This window comes from Gopherus evgoodei, chromosome 8 (genome assembly GCF_007399415.2).
Source record: "Gopherus evgoodei ecotype Sinaloan lineage chromosome 8, rGopEvg1_v1.p, whole genome shotgun sequence".
In the NCBI taxonomy this organism is placed as follows: Eukaryota; Metazoa; Chordata; order Testudines; family Testudinidae; genus Gopherus; species Gopherus evgoodei.
In genome coordinates, this window is record NC_044329.1 from 103,349,831 (window position 1) to 103,365,382 (window position 15,552).

Genomic DNA, 15,552 nt, shown 5'->3' on the forward strand with positions numbered 1-15,552 from the left:
GATGGAGCTTAAAAAGGAGCCAGACAGGTCCGAAGGAGCCTGACAGGGCAGGAAGAAGAATGCTGCAGAAACCTCCTCTGGTAGAGAAAGAGGCCTGCCTGCTAAGCCCAGAGGGGCTGAAGGTCCAATTGGTATCTTTTCTCTTATAACTTTGTGACAGACTGCAAGACTCCAACAAGAGAATGGGTCTTAGAAACTGGCCCAGAGAAGCAGCCTTCAGGCACCCCTGGTGCTGGACCTTTGGTAACCCTTACAGGGCCACGGGCCAGAGCCTGATGGAGAGGGAGGGTACCAATTCCCCATCTCATCAAGAAGGGCATGAAAACCTTTACCTTCTAGACTTCTCCCTGGAGGATTAATACCTTTTGCAACCCCTGGTTGGGATCACTCATAGGGGGTCAGTAGCCAAACCCTGTATCTTCCTAGAAACCCTGTCATACTTGGGGGGAGATAGGACTAAGTGGTAAGCTGACCAGAATGTTGAGTCAAACCAGACTAACACGAAGTGTGAAGGTGGTCTGAGGGAAGAGTAGAGATGTGATGATCAGGGGCCTCACCCTCTAACCCAATCATTCTCAAATGTTTTCAGTTGCACCCCGCTTACCTGATTCGCACCACTCCGGGAGCTGGGGCCAGAGCCATGATTAGGAGCTGGGAGAAGCGGGGCTGTGGCTGCAGATGTGACAGATTCTTCCCAAAAGTGGGAGGAACGAGGCCCCACCCCCTCCATGGCTCTGTCCCTGCTCTGCCCCTTCCCAAGGCCCGCCTCCTGGGTAAGCCAGAAGCTAGAGCTGGACCAGGGAGCAGGGGGCCCCAAGAACAGCTCCAGGCCCATGTTCCCACCCCCCACCGCACCCAGGGCCAATGGAGGGTCTGCGGCTCCCCATAGATGCCCACACGGCTCTTACCCCAACCTAGTTCCAGCTTCTGGCCTGGCCTGGGGGTGGGACCTCGAGGACCAAAGAGCCACATGCAGGCCATGGTAAGAGCTGCATGGGCAGCTGTCGGGAGCTGCAGATCCTCATCTGCCCTGGGTGGGGAGTCCAGGGGGCAGGGACACAGGCTGAATGCTGCTCTCTGGCCCCCCCAATCCAGGCAAGAGGAGGGTCGGCAGTTCCCCATAGCTACCTGGGCTTTCCAGCCTGCTCTTACCTATGCTGAGCTCCAGCTTCTGGCCTGGCTTGGGGGGTGTGGCCTCAGGGAAAAGAAGAGGGTAGAGGGCCAGGCCCATGGGAAAAAGTGGGAGGGCCATGGCCCCTTGGCCACCCCGTTCCGGTGTCCCTGTGTGGCCGTGAGCTGGATGTGAGCTGTGTGGCCATGAGCAGTGCTGGGAGCGGGAGTGGGGCCTTGGCTGGGGCTGGGAGTGGGACCGTAGCTGGGAGCAGAGCTGCAGTTGGGGCCAGGGCTGGAGACATGGCCAGGAGTGGGGCTGTGGTCAGAGCTGCAGCTGGGGCTGCAGCCAGGAGTGGAGCCAAGAGCCGGTGGCCAATGCTAGGGTTATGAAGGGTGGAACGCAGCTGGGGGCAGAGAGGGGTGGGTAGCGCTCCCTCCCCACCCCTGGTGGGGGCTGATCCAGGCCCCACTACACTCCTTGAATGTTCTTCCATGAACCGCTAGAGGGCTGCACCTCACAGTTTGGAGACCACAGCTCTAACCACTAGGAAACACCACCTGTGAACCCAGCTCATCACAGACATTCTTCAATGATGCTGTTAAGGCTGCCTGAACTCTGGAAGAGCTCTCAGGATGGCCAGGGGAACCACCCTGGCCACCACCTCATAACAAGTTTGACACAGTCTGATAGATATTTTCACAGTCTCTGAGATTAGATGGTCTTGTCTTTCATCATCTCTGATGAATAATCTAGGTGAAGATCTGAATGTTCTTGTTCTTTGCAAGTAAAATGCCAAGGCATGTCTGACAGCTAAGATGCAAACCACAGCCTCCACCTTGCAAGTGTGAGGCTTAGGAAAAAATATAGGTAGGTGAATTTTCTGGTTCAGATGAAACTCCGTAACTACCTTTGGCAAAACTTAGACTGAGTTCTTTAGGGTCAGGGTAAAACATTGTATAAGGAGAGTCAGCCATTAGTACTTGGATCTCTCATACTCATCTCGCTAAATAAGAGCAACAAGAAAGGATGTTTTAACTGATAAGTGTAGCAGAGAGCACATTGCCATTGGTTCAAATGATGGACCCATGAGAGTCGAGAGCACTAAATTCAGGTCCCACAGTGGGATCAGTTCTTTAATAGCTGGGTAAACCTTAACTAGACCGTAGAGAAATCTAACTGCAGATGGATGAGAAAAAACGGTGACCCTCAGTTTGGTGGGTGGTGGTCCAAAACAGTTGCCAGGTGGACTTTGACTGAACTAATCAATCAGATACCCTGTTTCAAACAGAGCAGGTAATCCAAGATCTGTGATAATGGATGCTTCTTGAGGAGTAAGGAGTTTCTGACTCCAGCAACAAGAAAACCTTGTCCATCTTGCAAGTTACGTGTGCCTAGCAGAGCCCCTGCTGCTGTTCACTAAGATATTCCACACAGGTGAATCGCATAATTGCTCTATACTTGACATCCATCTATCAATCCAGCTGTGAAATTAAGGGACTTCAGATCTGGGCGTAGGATCTTCCCTTTGTTCTGTGACAAAAGTTCTGGAAGCAGAGGAAAGGGTCTCAGCTGGCTGACTGTCAGGTTTAGGATGTCTGGAAACCAAAATTGCCTCTGCTATCCGTATCAGCTTGGCTGAGTCCTGTCTGACCTTACATACCAGTTTGGGAATCAATGGGACCACAAGGTGGGCATATGTTAGAATTCCAGGCCATGGGATTAAGAAAGCGTCAGGCAGGGATCTTGGGCTTGTGCTCCCCTCTCAAACAGAACACCTGGCATTTGCTCTTTTGTGTTGCAAACAGGTCCATTCAAGGATAACCCCAGAATGAAAATATGCCCCAGAGAACAGACTCTGTGATTTCCCATTTGTGATTAGAGAAGTGCCCAATCAAATTGTCTGCAATATGCTTTTACAGATCAGGTAAGTGTACCACCAAGAGGGAGATTTGGTATCTGAGACACCAGTTCCATAGCCTGCTTGCTTCTTGATATAGCAGGGAAGATCTTGTCTCACCCTGCTTGTTGATATAGAACATGGTGGATTCATTCTTTGGACTGACCCTTGATGTGATGGAGAAAGGACTCGCAAGCTCTATGCACTGCTCTGAATTCTAGGAGGCTGACGTGCATTCACATTTCTCATGTGATCCAAAGGCTATAGACCCAAAGACTATATATTGGAGCTTGCTACCCAAGACAGACACATCCATCACTATAGTCTTGGGGGTGGTGAAAAAAGAAACCCCTCCACAGGTGTTCACAGAATTCCTCTTCCATTTCAGGGATGATAATACTAGTGGAGGCAAAGAAAGGGGCATGCCCAGATTATGCTTAATGGGAATACGCACTGACTTTAACCAGCCCTGCATGCAGTAAATGTGTAGTCTGGCATGCATTGTCGTAAAGGTGCATGATGCCATGTGCCCTAGTAGAGTGAGGCAAGCGCCTACTGTGGTGTTTAGATTTGACTCCAGCTATGTTATTAAGACAATTAGAGTCTCAAATCTGTCCTGAAGTAATGAGCCATGGATTTGGTAGAGATCAGGTTTGCTTCTATAGAGTCTTTAAACAGGAAACAAGTTGGACTTTTCATATTGACTTTCAGGCCCAGGCTCTGGAACAAATCAAAGATATAACAAATGGTTTCTGACACCTAATGAGGAAATCTTCCTCATACCAGCCAGTCATCCAAGTAAGAGTACAACAACTGCTATTACCTTTGTGAACACCCTCGATGCAATCAACAGTCCAAAGGGCAGGACTTAGTATTGATAATGGTCATGACCTACCATACATTTTAGGTACTTCCTGTGTGGTGGTATTATTGATATATAGAAGTACTCATCTTAAAGTTCAAGAGATGTGAATTTATCCCAATCACCTGGACCCAGAGAGAGACATGATTCATGCTGGTAATGCCCTAGAGGTGCTTGGTGCCATAGTAAAGGAAATCCCAGGTGCCACCATTGCAATAGAAATGGACACCAGGGGAATACCAGCTCTTAAAGCAATATGAAGTCCATTGGCACTGTTAACAATGTCAATGCCATTTGATCCCAAGGGGTCACCAGCAAAGACAGTGCCATGAGCTCACTGAGTGCCAGTCTAGCCACTAGTGCCATAGACTGTGTCACTGTGGTCTACTGGGCCAAAATAACATTTTTCAGTGCTAATGTTGAAGAATCGGACATTGATTGAGCTGAGCTCTTACATGAGAGAGCTTTCAACAGCACCAATCTCAACAGCTCATCTGAGAGTTGTCTCAGTGCTGAATCCTCAGCACTACAGTGAAGTTAAGTTTCAAAAGAAAATGCACAGAGCTGTGAAATCTTGGAGGAAAAGTAGCGTGGAGGTGAAGTTCTTCTTTTTGTGGTCTCTGTTCGAGATCTACCCCTAATACCTTCTTTATCCCTGTACCTTCTCTGACAAAGTCTTGTCAGATTTGGTCAACTTTAGAGCCTGCACTTAAGTTGGAGACCAGTGATCCAGCTCATGAGCAAATGACCTACCACTGGAACTGTTCTGCTCTGAAAGATCATATGCAGTGGGGTTCTGCACACCTGTGTCCAAAGTAAGATTCATGGATTTGCCCATCAGGCTTCCCCATCCTTGGAAGTCCTGTTAGTAAAGGACTTTCAAATGGCCATCATTGGCAGGCATAGCTGCCTCCCCACCAGGGGTAGTACATGAACCTGGAATACTTGGTAGAAGCCAAGCCAGTTCTAGAGAATTTTTAGTTCTGGTAATTGAAGAAACTAATAGCACAATAGGCAACTAGAAAACTATGCTAACTAGACTAAATCACTAACCATGTACAAAATACAGGTTGGAAATCAGCTTGCTTGAAAATACAGACACCGAGCCTCTCTGTAATGAAGACAGTAGGTGGTAAGAGGGCCTGAGTGGCAGATGGCATGATCTGCCCTTTTATGCCCACAACACGGAGCACAAAGACTCTTTGGGTGCATATGTACCATATGGACACCGCTGGCCAAAAGACTTCAAACTCCAGTGCATGGGTGTACGTGGACAATTAGTGGCATGTGTATATGAACAATCACTTGAAGTCAAAGGTGATTTTACACAGCATTTGAACTACAATACATACTGATCGATCTAGGTTCTTAGACTCACCTTATCACCTTGATAACTGAATGTCTTTCAAAATAATAAAGTATACACCAGCGCCACATGTGTGAAGGGAAAAGTAAACTCATTTATTATTGTATGGGAAAGACTACTGCAATAAAAGAACACTGTTCTTACCTGAGAAACAAGAATTTTGGTTCCTGATGTTATATTTCTGTGATGGGCTTCAGAAATATGGACTAACAGATTGTGCCTGTGAACTGTGACATCATCAGATAGCTTTTTAATCAGAATGTTATAATTTGGATATTAAGATCCCTGTTGCAGAAGCCCCATCTTGTGGACAACCAGTCAATGACTGCCTTAGCACAATTAACATTTCAAGGACTGGAAAAATTAACTGTAAAACTGAGGAAGCATTTTAAAACCACTGCAACAAAATATAGTGGAATCCTTCACAAAATGCAATTAACAGGTAGGAATCACCATTCCCTTTCTTCAGATGCATTCCCCAATATGAAATAATGGGCTATGCAGGCGGTGGAATATAGGACAAGAAACAAGGGTATTGTCTCCTATGGCATTTCAGAACTCTGTCTGAATGCTTTGTTTGAAGAATCACGAACATCAACTCAATAGTGACTGGTGAAGATGTGAACTGACTGCCATGCAGCCACCTGTAAATTTTTAGAGCTTGGTTTTCTCTTGCCTGGGAGACTGCTACTATTCAGCCTTGAATCTCAGCGGTATGGGTTTTTTTGTCCCTTCCTGTGACTTTTAGATAGTACAAATTAGGATTTGTTTGACAAATTCCTGGGTGGTGTATATAGTATTAAGGGCCATGAGCACCATTCAGCAACCAGGATTCCTTTTCCTTGGAGGAAACTGTTCAGGCAGAAGGAAGAGCATGGTATCTGTGGAAAATTAGTTTGGAAAAACTAGGAACAGTCTTAGAAACACTTCTTTTTCTTAGTGTGTGATTACATAGATGAAGTAATAAGAAAGGACAGGCCACTCCAATACTTGGTGAGTTGAAGTACTAGTTACTAGGAAGAATACCTTTATAGATAAAAAGAACAGGGAAACATATACAGAACATAAAACCAGTTTTAAGCATCAAGGTGATATTACTGGACAGTGCTTGCTTGGAAGAATCTAGTGACTATGAAATTGCCAATGGATCATTTATTACTCCTATAGTATTATATGGGCAGAAAGTGTAGCTATGCCCAGAGACAAGTTTGCACAAATGCCTCCTTTCTAAAGGGTAACTTACAATTCTCTAATTCTTTAAATTCTTTACTTTTTGGATTGACATTAAGCAGATTTGTTTGCTGTCCAGAATAGATTTTTTTTTAATGTTTGAGCAAAAAAGTTCAGCCATTTTGAGGAATTAAGAGAGTGAATATAACTTCCTCAACAAAAACATTTTTGTGACCTTTTTTGAATAGCTGTATGTAGCAGGGTGGACCTCTGCTCCTGCCCTGAAGGGGTTAAAAACAGCCCTGGGAAGGGGCTGGGACTGGAGAAAGCAGCCTTTAGGCTGGGCTGATTGGGGAAGTGGCTACAGCTGGGGCCATGCCCCAAACTGAGCCACAGGGCCAAATAAGAAGGCCAGGAAAGCCAAGGGCAGGTAGTCTCTCTCTGACTGGGGAGGGGGACAGGCCTGGTTGCTTGGGAACTCACCTGGGGGGATGACCTAGAGGAAGGCAGGGCTGGGGAAAGGCCTTAGGAGCTGGTAAGCCCTAAGCCAGCAACTCCCCAGGCTGCAGAGCTGGTTCTAGCCCTCCTAGGTACTGGGCTTGCAGAGGGGCAGCCGGAGGGTGGGTAAAGGCAGCCAGTCCAAACCCCTTGTTGCCTGTGATGATTGGCTGATACATTACAGTCTGCCCCAGGGCATGGGGGCTAAATGGAGACTGGCAGTAGCCACGACTGAGGCAAAAAGGAGATAGTGGGGTGAGGGTTCCCCTGGGAGGGGGGAGACCCAGTTAAAGTGGCACTGGGGTCCAAGGAGGGACACAGGGGCCAGCAGCAGACAGGTGGATCACTGGCCTGCAGAGGGTGCTCTGGGCTGGAGTTTGAGCTAATTCCCTGAAGTCACCAGCAGGAGGTGCCGCAGGGGTGAGGCTGCCCATGTGGTGGAGAATACAGGCACATGCAGTCCACCCCTGGGCTGGAGTTTGAGCTAATTCCCTGGTCACCAGCAGGAGACGCTGCAGGGGTGAGTCCACACATTTACCCTGGGTCTTGTTCCTTGGGGCCAGGCAGTCCCGCCAAAGATGGCCCCACCTTCCACAAGCCCAACACACCTGCTGCTGCCAGGATTCCGTTATCCAGCGCACTGTCCGAGGGACTGGGTGCTGTCCCCATCCGGGGTGAGGTACCCTGCCCCCAGCCCCATAGGGACAGTCCTGTTTTATGTGCCTGCTCCTGGCACAAACATAACAAGTCCTTAGTTCTGCTTCAGGCCTCCTGGCCCTAGGGCTGGGCTCCTCCCTTGGCCCTCGGTGGTTCCTCCTGAACACATGCCGCAGGAGCTTCCACAGGGCCCACTGTTCCTCCACCAGCTGGGCCATCTGTCCCTGGAGGGCCCATTGCACCTCCCGCAGTCCCAGTGGGTCCTCAGTCCCCTTCCACTGGGGTGCTGACTCCAAACCCCACCCATGGACTACACCTGAAGTCTCAGCAAACAAGACCCCAGTGTAACAGGGATCCATCACCCCTTGCCTCAGTTTCTCCACCTTCTCAATATTCAAGCCTTAGTCCTGCTGTCCTCTCCTTGCCCTTTGCCACACATTTACACTGTAGCACTTCTTAAAAAATTGAAAATTGTTTAGGAGATAGTTGCAGATATGCCTTTTAGTGGTCTGTGGCTTGTCAAAGTTTTTAAAATGTACTTTGTGCATTTTTATAATGAAATCTCAACCTACCAGTGTTTTATTGGTTCTGCACATAAGTCCATAGCTTAGGAAAATTCATAGGCAGTGCTTGTCACGTTTTGACATGAACTGTGGCCATATAGATCATTGTTGCAACCAGGGTCCTATGGTTGCACCAGGTCTTGCACAGAGGAGGTCAAGTTGGTGTCTATGGAAAGGTTGAAGTTTGCTGGTTATGATTATTCTGTCTATCATTTTTGTATCTGAAGTTATAAATATTAGCTAGGTACTTGTATATCAATTTGATTCTTAGTAGCCTCAGTGAAACATTTGGTAGGCTTCTTGAGAAAGGACTATTCTCAGTAAGTGCCCAATCAAGAAACACTTACTGACAATTGACTTTGGGGGACGCCAATCCACATCGAGATTTCCCAGAAACATTCAAATTAATATGTAAACAATGGCATTGGACTGCAAAAAGCTGAATCATTCATAGACATGTGACTTGCCCAGGTGGCTACAGACTCCATCTTGTTGCTGTGACTTTGCACAGAAGAACAAAGAGGGTTCTGCCCACGAGAGAAAATATAAAAGGCCCTGGAAGCCTCTCCATTTTGTCTTCAGCTGGCTTAAGAGATGGCCTCTTCACCCCCACAAGATGCCTGAAAGAAACTGGAACAAAGGACAGTAACTTTCAGGGTGTGAGTGATTGCTGGACCCAGATTAAGAAGGAGTCCAGTCTATGAAAGAAGTTTATTGGAACGTTTCTAAAGGAAGTTTACCAGTATGCAGTTTCTTAATATATTAGGCTTAGATTTGTGTGTGTTTCATTTTGCTTGGTAACTTACTTTGTTCTGTCTGTTATTACTTGGATCCACTTAAATCTTACTTTTTATATTTGGTAAAATCATTTTTGCTTATTACTGAACTCAGATTTGGTGACTAATACCTGGGGGAGCAAACAGCTGTACATAGCCCTCTATCAGTGTAATAGAGGGCAGACAATTTATGAGTTTTATAAAGAGTAAAACAAACTTATTTGGGGTTTTGAACCCATTGGGAACTGGGTATCTGGGTGCTGGAGACAGGAATACCTGCTAAGTGGTTTTCAGTTCAAGCCTGCAGCTTTGGGGGACATGACCACAGACCTGGGTCTGTGTTTGCAGCAGGCTAGTGTGTCTGGCTCAACAAGACAGGGTTCTGAAGTCCCAGGCTGGGAGGGAAAACGGCCTCAGAGGCAGCCTCAGCACATCAGTCCAAGGGGGGTTTTGTGACTGAACCTGTCACAATGCTATCCTTTTCTCTACCTGAAAGGAGTACCATCTTCTTTCATATATGTGCCATAGCATCAGGAAGAAGGCAGATTCCTCTAAAATCCTGAGACCTTGAATATTATTGTAAGCATGTGGCTCACGGGCCAGTGCATCCCTTGGTGGCTTGCCATGGCCTAGCAGGCTCTCTTCCACTAGAGCCCCCTGCTGACAGCCATTCCTGCCCTATAATGGTCTGTTTCTTCTTGCAACTCAGCCTTCTGGCCAGGTCACTTTTAGTCCTGCCCCTTCTGGGGAAACATGAGTCCAACACAGCACTGGTCTGGCAGCATCATGCCAGAAGTTCAGCCCAACTTCAGGCTTTTGGGCCTGCCAGCCCTTGGCTCCAGGATCTTCACAACTCTACCCAACATAGGCTGGTAAGGGAGCCCTCACCCACCCTTTACTCTGAGTTTCTGCTCAGCAACCCACTATGAAGCAGATAGGGTCTATTTGTTCAAACCCCCTGCTGAGTGTTTTTGGGTTGCTTCCTACCATGCCCTGGAGATAGGTCTTTCTCACAGTCTCCTCCCCATAGACTGTTGTGCAGGGCCTGGAAAAAAAAAGGGGGGGGGCTCCAAACTGGTTAAGGAACAAAGAAAGAAAAAGGTTCTGCACCAGGCCTACCTGCCGCAAGAAGGCTCCAACCCTTATAGCCCTAGTTAGGCTCTAGCTCCAGCTGATCCTACCTTCTAGGCACCTTTTCAGCTGGCTTTGGCCCCAGTCACTGGTAACATGGACTTCTTAACTAGGATATCATTTTGCTTTTATGCAAGAGGGGAGGGAGACCACAGAAGAAGAAACATGAGTCAGAACACACTTTGGATAGCCTATGGTTCTGCATTGTCTTTAGGAAAGAGGGGTTTATCACAGGATTCTTCTTGATTTCTAGAATGTCCTCAAAAATAGGGAAGCAGGTCTTTGGCTCTACCTGAATTTGAAAAGGCCTCTTCTGGAAACTTTTAACTCCCTAATGTCCTCTTTGGAGAGGTCCAAAGCAGAGAATACTGTTTCAGTCTCCAAAACAAAATTGTCTGGAGATTTCCAGCTGTGTGCGCGCACATGCACATAACTTCCTTCTCAGGGAAAACCCTATTTCATCAGAAAATCTGGAGAGAATCTAGCCATCTCATTCCTGTTGGATGGGGGAAGAAGGACAGAGGTTGCTAGTATCAGCACTTGCTTGACTGACAAAGCTGATTCACCAGGAGAGAGACTGGTTCTTGGCAAGATGGCGCTGCTGCAACAGGATCCCTCAAACTAAAACACTGTGATTGGATCTGTTTGATGGGATGTCAAAGAATACAGGAATAACCCTAAAAAGTTTTAATCTATAGATTTGTCAAATCCTATATATTTTAATCTTCAAAACTGCATGATATAAAAATACTTCCTTCCATTTTATAGTTTAGTGTAAAACTTTACTGTCAATTTAATGAGTTCGGAAGTCATTTTATTTTTTTCTAACAGTGGCTGAGTAAGATTTTCATCCCTCCCTGCTCTATTTCAGGATTTCATAAAAGCAACCACTTGCTAAAATAAATAGATCGAATTGAGATAAAGTAGTTGTACTCACACAAAGTACTGTTGTCATTAATTTTGTTGCAAACAGAATAAAACTGAATTATTTTTAATATAGTAGGTAAATTATAAAATTAGTCGATGCAAAAGTTAGTTGTTGCTAGGGGTTCCTAACTGATTCATTCTCTTTTCTTCCTGCTTGCAAGCAGTAGTGTTCAAATGTTGAGATGTATTTTGTATGTTAATATACTAGACCCAGGAAAGCAGACTGTATTTCAAACTCCTAGTTTGTGTATGCTTATCCCAGACCCAGGAGGGAAATTGAGACAGTGGCTCCGTCAGGAAATTGGAGAGTAAACTGCTTCTACATGGAGGACCACCGCACTTACTTATTGCACATTGGCTTATCTCTGTGTGTGCTTAAATAATCAATTATAGTACACCATCTCTTAAGCTGGTCCATACAGTAAGCAGATGGTTAGGCTGTTAATGCTGCAGAGTAACAGGCATCAAATTGCATTACATATTTGGTAAAACTAAAGGGCCTGATTATAAGTTCACAAAATCCACAGTAATTCCATTGAAGAAGTAGCATTACATTGAGAAATTGATGTGAAGAGATTCAAAGCCATGATTTATAACCAAACTGATACTTACAGATATGATGACCTGTTTGTAAAACATATAGTCAACATGAAGGTTATGTTGGTTAATGAAGAAAGTAAATTTGTCCTCATCTCTTTAGTTTAGTATGCACTTTTTCAATAAAATATAGTTTTCTTTGGCTGCCTCTTTTCTATTATTTTGAAGCTAATTAATATTCTTATTGCTATCACAGTTTTTAAGGGAACTAATAGTATTGATGTATAAAGACAGTCAGCATCAAAAAGAAAGGGGCCAGATCTTCAGTGAAGTTATGGCAATTTCCACCAACTGACGGTAAGGCCTGACACGTTATTACAATGTTGAAAATATTTTTTTCTGTAACTTTCAAAACCTATGCTATGGGGCTTCTGTTTTAATTCCTATGTCCTTGGTCATGGTATTTTCCAATCAGGGTTAGTATTTAATTTTGGCATTTTACTTTCCTTTATTTTGTGCTGGCTTTCAATAATGTAAATCAGATTTTTGTGTTCTGGACTCTGAAAGTTATAGTACCTGTTGCTGCCTCTGTTTGCTTTTTGCTTGATTCCTGTCATACATAAAACAAAATGTTATCAAGTCACTAACAAGTTACAGATTACAATGGATTTTATTTTGCTAATTATGTAAAATTATCACTAAGAAAAAGACTAATAGTCACCTTTAATGCTTACTTTTAAGGAACTTCTCTTAAGATATAGTCCAACTCTCAATCATTACTTCTCAAGAGACTTTAGACAAGATTCTAAACAAAGCATTTGCATGAGATAATGTTTTTGAACAAGGTACCAGCTATGGGGGGGGATGGAATAAGATTCCCAAAGCTAAGTTTGTATAGGGTAAAATCCACAGGATCAATTTTAACTGTATAGGAGGAGTACAACTTGACAACATAAAATAACAAAATTAAATGTAGTAAGCATTAAATGCTATAATTAAAATAATTGAACATTTTTACTAAAGCTACAGAATAATTCTTACTAATTTCCTCCTCAGATTATGCTGAATTTTGTTAAAGTTGATAAAAAAGATCAGTGTTCAAATATTACTCTACACATATTCAAGCCCACAATTCCATACACTACAATCTCTGAGACCATGGGGATTCTCTCAACATGTTACAGAGTAGACAAAGTTAATATTTAAGTAACAGCTGTTTAAAATAACACTTCAATTTGGAATCTTCGGGGCAAGGGTAATGGCTTTGTAATGTTACATATATCCTACACTAAGTAAAGCAGGAACAGCATTAATATCCTTCAAAAGGAACCAAGCTTACAGTGTGCCAGTTGCAAAGATGATTTCCATCTGGTCCTATCAAGGTAGGTATATAAAGAGAGGAAATATCTTAGGGGTATTAAGAAGAAATGGTGTGGTCCTAAAGATCCTGGGAAAACTGACTGCTTAATTATATCAGGGGATTTTATTTCTCCCTCTCTTTCCAATCAAAATGAGGTAACGAAACCAGGAGATTCCCAAATCAAGATCTGAGCAAGACTCATGAAGAACCCAGGAAACTGACGGTTTCATCTGCACCAAAAGGTTGTATGCCAAATAAGACTATTTATTCTTTTCTCCTGCCCCCACTTTATTTTAGTTTCCCCAGAGTCTGCCCATGGATTCTTCCTTTTGAGCTGCAGTTAGGAAAACCCTTTTTTACTTCTGTTAGTTGACGAGCAAATATTCCATACTGAAATGTAGGTGTATTAAACAGATCTCTTTGGCATTTGGCTTCTATTTGCTAGTGCCCAGTTTGGGATACAGAAATGATCACTGCTTCAAATCTTGTCCAGGTCAGTCATAGCCAAAAATTAATATTTGATGGCTGTTTAACATGCATGAAATGAACTGATGGTTTCAGTCCAGTTTCTAGTGGCCATGAATCCACATGGCTGTATTTGGCAATTTTGGCAGCGAGGCTGAGGATTGAATGGACAAGAGACTGAACTACATTTTGGAAGGGGATACTTCAAAGATTGAGGCACAGTGGCCTTTATTTTTATTAGACATGGGGACAAATTAAAACTTTTTCAAATAGTTACCATTTAGCTATTTAACTAGTAACACCTGCCTGTTCTCTAGCATTAGCAGGTTTTTACATTAAACTTTTACCTCCACACACACATTCCCATCAGATGTTCAGCTGCTCAGCCCTCCACCAAACAGAGATGGGCTTTGAAGTGTGCCTGGAATTCAACAGATTCAAGCTACTATGGACTAGGATGGCAGAAAGGGAGGAAGAATATTCCAAAAGAAAGGGTCTCTCTGAGAGACCCATCTCCCAGGAGCCCCCTCTCATAGAGAGGGAAGGAATCCAGTTTGAATGCTCTCAGTGATCTCAAAAGCAGCGAAAGGAAACAGTAAGGGGTGGAAGGAGGGCTCCTTTTCTTTTTTTATGCTCACACCAGTGGCTTTATCTCTGCATACAGAGCTTGGATGTGAGGTTAACAGAGAATAAGGGTTGCTAGTAGGAGTGTGTCTGCTTCCTGTAAAATGTTTGCTTTTCTTTTTTATTTTTCTGCAGCTTTTCCATGATGGGGAAGCCAGTGAAAGAGTGCAGGTCCTCTTCAGAATAGGACACTGAGGCTGAGTTTCTAGTTCTTCTATAAGCCATTTTCTGCAACTCTGGAACCCTCAACTGACTGGAAAGTCAAAATGGGGCACTGGCCCACAAAGGAAAGTTCCTCAATTGAACATCTAAGTGAAAGAAAGGATTGAGCAGACAGAATGGAAGGTGAAAGAAGCCTGAGGGGACAGTCTCCAGCTTATTAAAATTTGAGGCTGAAAAACAGAACAAACTGCAAATCCAGGGCAAAAAAAAGGTCTTTGTGGTGATGGCCCTATCCTCTGGGTAGTAGAAAAGGAAGCCCGTTTAAGGTTAATGTGGGGTGGGGAGAGGAGAATCCTCCGTTTTGGTGGGGTGTCTGCAGTGCCTAAATTCTCATCTGACACAAACTCTGGCATCTGTTAGATCGAAGGTGACATACCAATCCCCAGGATCCAGTGAGGGAATGATGGAAGCCAAGGGGACCATGCGGAACTTCAGGTTCTTGAGATAGTGATTGAGACTGAGCAGGTCTAAAATGGGTCTAAGATCCCACTCTTGGCTGTTGGGATTAGGAAGTAGTAGGAATAGAGCTGGCCAAGGCTGTGAGCCAGGGGCCCAGAGCAGAGCTGGGATCAGAGCGGGGCTGGATGGCACTCCCCTTCTGCCATCCAGGCCCCACTGTGCCCCCATGAATGTTCCCTTGTGCCCCCCCGGGGAGCCATGGCCCACAATTTGGGGACCTCTGGTCTAAAACTATTTAAACAAACTACTAAACTATTTACACTAAAATTTGAGGGGAAAAATACTAAGATGAGATTGCCTAAGCAATGAGAGGTTCCAGCAACCATCATGAGCGGTAAGGAGGGGAGGACTGGCAGGGCCTTATATCAGCACTATGATTGCACAATGCCAGAGGGTACTAGAGTTGACCCAACAGATACCGCTAAGGGAAAAATTGCTGGTAACTGTGCTCGGGATACACAAATACCTATATTGGAATGGACATGTGCGAGCACTCAAAGAACAACCATCATATCTACAGGTGCATATCAGACCCAAAATATTATCATCATTATTATTATTATTGGACCACAAAGTACCTGTTGACACTTATTAGGAGTTTAGTGCAGTCTTTATTTCCTTGATGCATGTATGCCAATTAAGTCCCACACAAAAAAGGTCCCTCAAAGCATTGATGTATCGGAAATATCTATATTGGAATATTTGAAATAGTTTGCTGGAACTGAGGAAGGATCTCAATCAGCATGTTAACTGAATTTTGACAATATGGGGGCGCTAAACAAAGAAAAGTATAAGGTTTTGTGGCAATGCGCACTAGTGGGGTGTGATTTTTTGAAGCACTTATGTTAACATGCACTAGGGAACTTCTAGTGCATGCCAGCAGGGTCTACACAGGCCTGTTAGTGTGCAGCATGTCAGTGCACT

General features: G+C 44.6%; 1 protein-coding gene across 1 annotated transcript in view; it reads right to left on the reverse strand.

Moving 5' to 3' along the window:
* Positions 1-15,552, reverse strand: part of C8H1orf185 (chromosome 8 C1orf185 homolog) — a 39,548-nt gene that overhangs the window by 2,457 nt on the left and 21,539 nt on the right. The gene's annotated exons all lie outside the window — the stretch shown is intronic.